The 7,383-nt window shown below is 35.6% G+C and overlaps 1 long non-coding RNA gene across 1 annotated transcript in view; it reads right to left on the bottom strand.

Annotated features, from left to right (window-relative positions):
- The window catches only part of LOC107724157 (uncharacterized), a 10,626-nt gene extending 3,426 nt beyond the window's left edge, over positions 1-7,200 (bottom strand). The window contains exons 1-2 of the long non-coding RNA XR_001637999.1: positions 7,190-7,200; positions 6,512-6,514 (exon numbers count right to left, since the gene is read on the bottom strand). This is a non-coding gene — a long non-coding RNA (uncharacterized LOC107724157). The remainder of the gene's footprint in view (positions 1-6,511; positions 6,515-7,189) is intronic.
- Between the last annotated feature and the right edge of the window lie 183 nt (positions 7,201-7,383).

Here is a 7,383-nt window from a genome sequence, read left to right on the forward strand (position 1 = left end):
AATTTTGTAATGGTTTAATGGAAACTATAAGAATTTCTGTGATAGTTTCTATTGTTTTTTTCAGCAGGGTAATGATACCCATACTGTGCTGCACATTATTGACAATATTGAGCTGAAGCTGAAGCTGAGCTGAAATCTGTGCAGAGTAAACGGACATAAAAGGAGCATTAATCTTCTTAGCAGCTCTCTCTTTCTCTCTCTCTCTTCTCCTTTTTCAACGCATTTCTTTTACAGTCCTGTTTGTGAAGTCATTTTTCCAAGGGTGACTAAGCAATTAGGAGTGAGGAAGCCAAGCGCGGACTGAGGTGGTGGAAAAACACATACGTACACACGCACACAGTAATGACCGGCTATTTTCTGCCCTGGGGACTCCCAGTGGAAATTTACCATCAGGCCCTTGGAAGGGTTTAACAGACTGATGCCTTTCTGCACAACTACAGCTTACACATACCGCACAAAAACACATTACACGCACGGCGCACAAAAAACTACACTTGCAGAGAAAAATAAAGGAGTGGAAAAGTAACAGATGGGAAACACAAAAGAGCGGGATGTGAACGGAGGGAAAGAGGGGAGGAGAACAGCAGCATGTGCTGGTTGGTGAAGGATTGTGGGTGTTAGCTGGCATCTCTGTGCAAACATCAGGCCATGATAACATGATTTCTCTCAGTCGGTCTTTCTTCAGTGACTCAGCTATAGGAGCAGATGGGAGAAACTGTTCTCTCTCTCTCTCTCTCTCTATCGATCTGCTTGCACTTACCCCTCCTGTCTCATTATAACACCTGTCGAGTCTCACCTGAAATCTTTCATGCTCATCTTTCATCTCGTCTATTTTCTAACCCTCATAATGTATATAGGTCTGTTTGACCCAGATGAGATACTTAATTTCTAAAAATGCATAGCTTTTGTACAGGAACCAAACTTTGGAAATGAGTCATGACTATCAAAACACGCATCCATCCATCCAAGAGATTTAACCATTTAATAATTGTTACACCTTTTGCATTCAGGTCTATTTTGAGCCAGGTATTAACTGATGCATTACATGTTATGGAGACTTCATCTCACATGCACTTCTTGGACTCTAGATGAATATGCACACCCATTGATGAACAATTGCAGCATGAAATTATCAAACTTGATCAACTTCTTCACCTCAATGTGAAAGTTATGCAAGTAAAACTGAAGCCTGGACTCTTTCTGGAAGTATTTTCCTCCAAAAACAGTCATAATTCAGTTTTTCATGACCCCTTTTCTCCCTCTTTCTGATACTTTGCATTAAACAGGCTGATTTTTGGTGATGAGCTATTAAGACTCTTATGTGCTTCCGTGTATGTGACAAATTTGACCCTTTGAAAATCATAACATTAGTAATAAGAACACATAATTGCTATATTTGTTATAGGAAGTCATATAGTTAAGTGTTTACTGACAGAAAACAGGCACGTTCATGTTGAGCCCTAACCAAACCAATAAAACACTCTATGCAAATCCCTGATGTTTGGGAATTTGACTCTGGATGTGTGTGTGTGTGTCATCAGGACCGTTTGTTGGCTCAGCATGGTATGTTTACAGCGCTGTGTCTATAAGAGGCTTTCAGTAAGCGAGTCAAGTGACCGGTCGGTTATACGTTTGTGATCAGAGTACAGATGTAATCCAGCGCAACAGGCCAACTGAGGATACGATAGAGGATACTAATGTGTGATCAGGCATCCCTCTTCTTCTGTGAGTGCGGATTTAACACTTTATGACTTCAAGGAGAATAATGATGCACTTAAATTACTTTTTTACAGAAACACCAAAATCTAAAGTTTTTATTTAGCTGAAAAACGAAACTGAAACTAAATAATTTAAAAAAAAGAAACAAATAAATAAATGTAAATATTTAAAGATATTAAATAATCAATACTCAAATATATAAACATTTAAATTGCACCTAATTATTATACTATATTCAATTATATAATTATATTTCCACACCAGTTTGTTGTTGAAATATAAACAGTGGCTGAAATAAAAACTCGCTTTCACGACTGATTTATTCAAACATACATTAAGACAATACATTAAAATAAAAACAAAAACAGCAAAAGTAAATATGTAATATAGTGCATATATTTAACAAAATGCTCCTCTAAAGTTAACTTCTTCTAGCGGACTAACGAGTTTATAGACAGTGAAAGGCTTTCCTGAGGTAAATGCATTTCACTTGAACTGAAGCGGCTACACTTTACGTCACATTGAAGAGCATCAAAATCACATATGTGACCCTGGACCACAAAACCAGTCATAAGGGTCAATTTTTCAAAATTGAGATGTATACATCCTCTGAAAGCTGAATAAATAAGCTTTCAATTGATGTATGGTTTGTTAGGATTAGGGCTAGGTATCTTTCAAAATTTTTCGATATCGATACCGATACCTTGGCTTCGATACCGGTTCCTGAACGATACTTTTTTCGATACCAGTTTTATGAAATCAATTTTAACAAGATTACATTAACAAAAAAACTATTTCCATGATGTTTTTGCAGATGTGAGAGACTGCATGAATAAATGTGTCTGTTACCTGTATCTGTTTGAGCACTTTAGGGATTGGTTTGCAGTTGAGCTTCTGGCATGCTTGTCTGTAGGCATTCAGAATCTCCTCCACCGTCACATTCTGGGCTGCAGAGACAAAAACCGCACAAACACAAGGTCAAAGGTCATGCAGAAATATACTACACCGCATATGCAACAGCTGATTGGATGGAACCAGTCCTCTATGTTAAGGCAAAACTAAAATAGAATTTTCACCCGAATGTTTATGTAAACCAGCTGTGCATGCTGTTGATTACCAATAATTTTAATATGACAATAATTTCGACCCGTCCCTCTTTGTGTACAAACAAACGGCATGCATGTTTACGGTGAACACAATCACAATGTAAGCTTTGCAGGCCTGAGGAATCACTAAGAAATGCGTGTTTCTGTGCTTACTTTTCTGCATGAAATGTATGAGTATCTGCTTTTGCATCGACAACATAATTTTTGTAAGTGGAGCTGCATGTAAACAATGATCAACAGAGAGTTACATCCATCTTCCATGTCTCTTCTGGTCTTTGCAGATATCTTAAAGGGGTCATATGATGCGATTTCATTTTTTCCTTTCTCTTTGGAGTGTTACAAGCTCTTGGTGCATAAAGAAGATCTGTAAAGTTGTAAAGACTAAAGTCTCAAATCCAAAGAGATATTCTTTATAAAAGTTAAGAGTCAGCCACACCTACCTAAAACGCCTCGTTCTAACACGCCCCCACATATCTACGTCACAATGTGGGAAGATTTGCATAACACCGCCCAAATGTTCACACAAAGACCAATCAGAGCACACCTCGCTTTTCAGACCGATTAGTTTTGTAAAAATCGACGCGTTTCAAAAAGGCGGGGCATAGAGGAGAAACAATAATGTACAGTATGTGGAAAATAATGTGTTTTTTTTTACTTTAAACCGCATAAACACATTTCATTACACCAAATACACAAAATAATGTTCTTTTTAGCAGCATCATATGACCCCTTTAATTCACTTGAACTACGTACCAATTTTAAGATGACATGACTTGAAAGACTGATTATAACTTTTTGTTTAATAAGGAAATAATTGAAATTGGATTTCATGCTGAATTCAAGAATAAAGCTGTGTTATGTTTACATCAATGTGGTTATACTGACGGTCAGACTATCAAAGCAGTGCGATGTTAGCATATTTTAAATGTTTATTTATTGTAAAATGTAAAATATTAATTATTGTAATAGGCAAACGTGGATTCTGCTTGTTTATACACACTCCGACAGCAACTCACATGTGGTATATGGTCATTAGGTTAAAGAAAACTTGAAATATTCCTTATTTCTGATGAAAAGTAAAAGTTTGTGCACACATACACAGTGCAGTGGGCTGCTGACTAGAGATGATGTGCTGGGTTGATGACTCTAACGATAAGTACCTGATTGGATGCAGTCTGTCCACGCTTGCTATCATCTAAAAAGCTGCAGACTAATCACGACCACCATCACTAACAAGGGCTATAAATATAAACCAATACACGAAGGAATGAGACGATTCAGCTCAACGTGCATCGTGAGTCTTTCTTCTTCTCCTCCGGCAGTCTAATTAAACTAAAGTCTGCTCTAAAAGATTTCCGATGGCTCTTTCTCTATGAGCGGATATCTGGAACGCATTCTGGCGCTTCAGCAAAACTTCTTTAATCCGGTCTACATCTGTAGTATCCAATATGTAAGCAATACCTAAGCAAAGCCCAATAATTAAAACACAATGTTGTATAAAGCAGTTGGATGCATTCCAGAAGTTTTTGATTCATATAAAGTTTGATTTAACCAAAGTATGGTTAAAATGTCTTTGTATTCACAGAATTTAATACATTTTCACTTCAATGAAAAGTTTGCCACCTGTGACGATCATCCATTGTTTATGCACACATTTGCTGTAACCTTAACTATTAACAGCAGACATCTGACAAAATTAAGTGGTTAAGTTTGCCGTTGTCAACAAAAACGTAAAAAATTGACAAAGCAGCATTTGTACTGTGATGGCTCAGTCTGATCAGATTGAGCTCCGTCAACCAGCCACAACACATTCAAGGAAAACGAGGCCTTTTGAGCGCACTTTGTACAGCTAACCTCAGAGATTATCACAGGAAATAATCACCACTAGTGAACATTGCTCTTAGTGAAAGTGGTTAATATTTAACAGTTCACTCATATGGTTTTATCAGCAATGCAATGAGTATGTGTTAGTTCAGAGGAAGCCAAGGGGACCGTGGTCCTGATCGTCATTGTCCTGTGTATTACATGGCTACAAATGAATAAATAAATTAAAGAAGTTGGATAAATTTAATTATGTGAGAAGACTGTGGAGTGTTATGAGAGTCACAAAACTAGCAAAGTTACGCTGGGAATCAGTTATCTGGGGGAAAGTTCAGTTCAGGAGTTTTGTGCTCATTACAGCCAAACATTTTAACCCCAGAAGACTTCGAATGACCAATAATAATCACAATAGAATAAGCCAAGAGGCTGCATGTGTCGCATGTACACTATTTAGTATAGAGTTTGAAGATGTGTGTGATTTCTGCACCATTCATTTCATTGCAAAAATGATTGTTTTCAAACTGGTTTCTCAAACACTCCTGTTGTCTTCTATTATTAGTGCAAACAGAAAGTCTGACTCAATCTCACACCATTGGTTAAGCCAATTATAGCGGTCTCTGCATTTTAAATTTGGACAGGAGAAAGCATCTGAATAATTAAAAAATATATATAACATCACCTTACATGTCAAACATGAACTTCAGGTCTATTAATTTGGACAGATTCTCATTTTTATTAAACAAACAATTCTGTTTTTTTTTGTTGTTTTTTTCATATGGACAAATTCCTTTCTTTATTGTCACCATTAGGGATGTAACGATGCACCCCAAGTTTTATGTAGTATAGTTTCACAAAACTAAAGTCCGTTCTGTTTTTGCTTTAAATTTTGAAATTATATAATCTAATTTAGATTAAAAACAGCTCATGGTGCATGTGTGCAGCATCTTTGTTTGGATCGTGATTAAAATGCAGTGGTTGCCTCTCATTTTAAATGGAAAGAGCACAAGAATAGCCTTAGTTTGTTTATATTGAGAGATCACTTTTATTTGTAATATTTATTTATTTGATTTGGGATTTTAAATATTCAATTTAGTTTTGTTCTTCCGACATATTTCACTTTCACAAAGAAATATACAGCATTTTGTCCAAGCAATAATAAAAGGACACATTTAATTTATAATTTGTCTTAAATAGTTTCACAAAACTAAAGTCCGTTCTGTTTTTGCTTTAAATTTTGAAATTATATAATCTAATTTAGATTAAAAACAGCTCATGGTGCATGTGTGCAGCATCTTTGTTTGGATCGTGATTAAAATGCAGTGGTTGCCTCTCATTTTAAATGGAAAGAGCACAAGAATAGCCTTAGTTTGTTTATATTGAGAGATCACTTTTATTTGTAATATTTATTTATTTGATTTGGGATTTTAAATATTCAATTTAGTTTTGTTCTTCCGACATATTTCACTTTCACAAAGAAATATACAGCATTTTGTCTGAGAAATAATAAAAGGACACCTTTTCATTTGTCTTAAATCTAATTTTGTTAAAAAAAGAAAGAAAAAAAACGTCAGTAAATCAGTATCATAAATCATATCGCATCGTGAATTGAGTGAATAATTACATCCCTAGTCATGCAGGAAATCTATTTTATTTTTTCCCAAATTCGGTTTAATTTTGCTAATTTTCTTTTTTCTGTTATAATTTTTCTTGATTCCTTTTTGTTTGTTGTATTTTTTCTGGATTCCGTTTTAATGGTTGAATTAAATGTCAGTAATCAAAACGCATGCCTAATCAACTGAATTCAAAAAACGTTTTAATTCAATCATAATAATTTCATAATTTATTAATATTTTTACAATAATAACCTTCTGAACATGCTGACGTTTTGCACATTAATATTCACAGAGAGCTGATATAAAAGCCTTACTTTTGATTTATTCATCAAACATTTTTCAAATTCGGTACAAATTATACTGTAAATTCTATTTTTTTGAATGGATTCCGTGATTCTGTCCTGCATCATGGAAATCATAGAGCCCTACATTTGTGACAGGTAAGACGTAATCATAAAGCATAACCACTAAAAACCATTAAAAAAAGGTGTAAAAGATGCTGACCATCCATTTCCAGTCTATGTGTGTGTGTTTTATTGACACGGGGACCGTGTAAGTCTGAGCAGGGCACTGAACGTGCTCCATGTGCTGTGTACAGCATGTCCTTGGAAAAGCATTAGCTTTTTAGTCTCAGCGTGGGTAAACATTCCCAGAGAGAGAAAGACAGAGGCAGAATTCCCAAAATGGGGAAGCAGTACCAAACACTCCTTAATATTTCCAAATGCACACAGATTAATGCCATCTCTTTTCACATGTTGACAGCTGAAGCCTTCAGCAGGGTCACAGAAGGCAGAGCAGCGCTGGCATTGAGTATTAGATAAAATCATAAAATCCATGCCATGAAGTGTCTTCAAAGAAGAGAAAAGCAGGCATGTTTTTAAAGGTCCCATATTGTCAAAACTGAAATTTTCTGGCTTTTTTCATGATAACTGAGGTCTAGGTGCTATGTAACTACCATATAAGTTTCAAAACAGTCCATCCACTGTAGACTTGTGCCGGTATTCGGTAATGCGATATATCACGGTAATGAATATGCACGATATTGTTATCGTGGGCATTTCTAAATACCGTGAATAATTATATATTACAAATTATTCAGAATTTTGAATGCATTTTAAGAATAC

The sequence above is a fragment of the Sinocyclocheilus rhinocerous genome, unplaced genomic scaffold (assembly GCF_001515625.1).
Source record: "Sinocyclocheilus rhinocerous isolate Xijiao unplaced genomic scaffold, SAMN03320098_v1.1 scaffold1394, whole genome shotgun sequence".
Classification (NCBI taxonomy): domain Eukaryota; kingdom Metazoa; phylum Chordata; class Actinopteri; order Cypriniformes; family Cyprinidae; genus Sinocyclocheilus; species Sinocyclocheilus rhinocerous.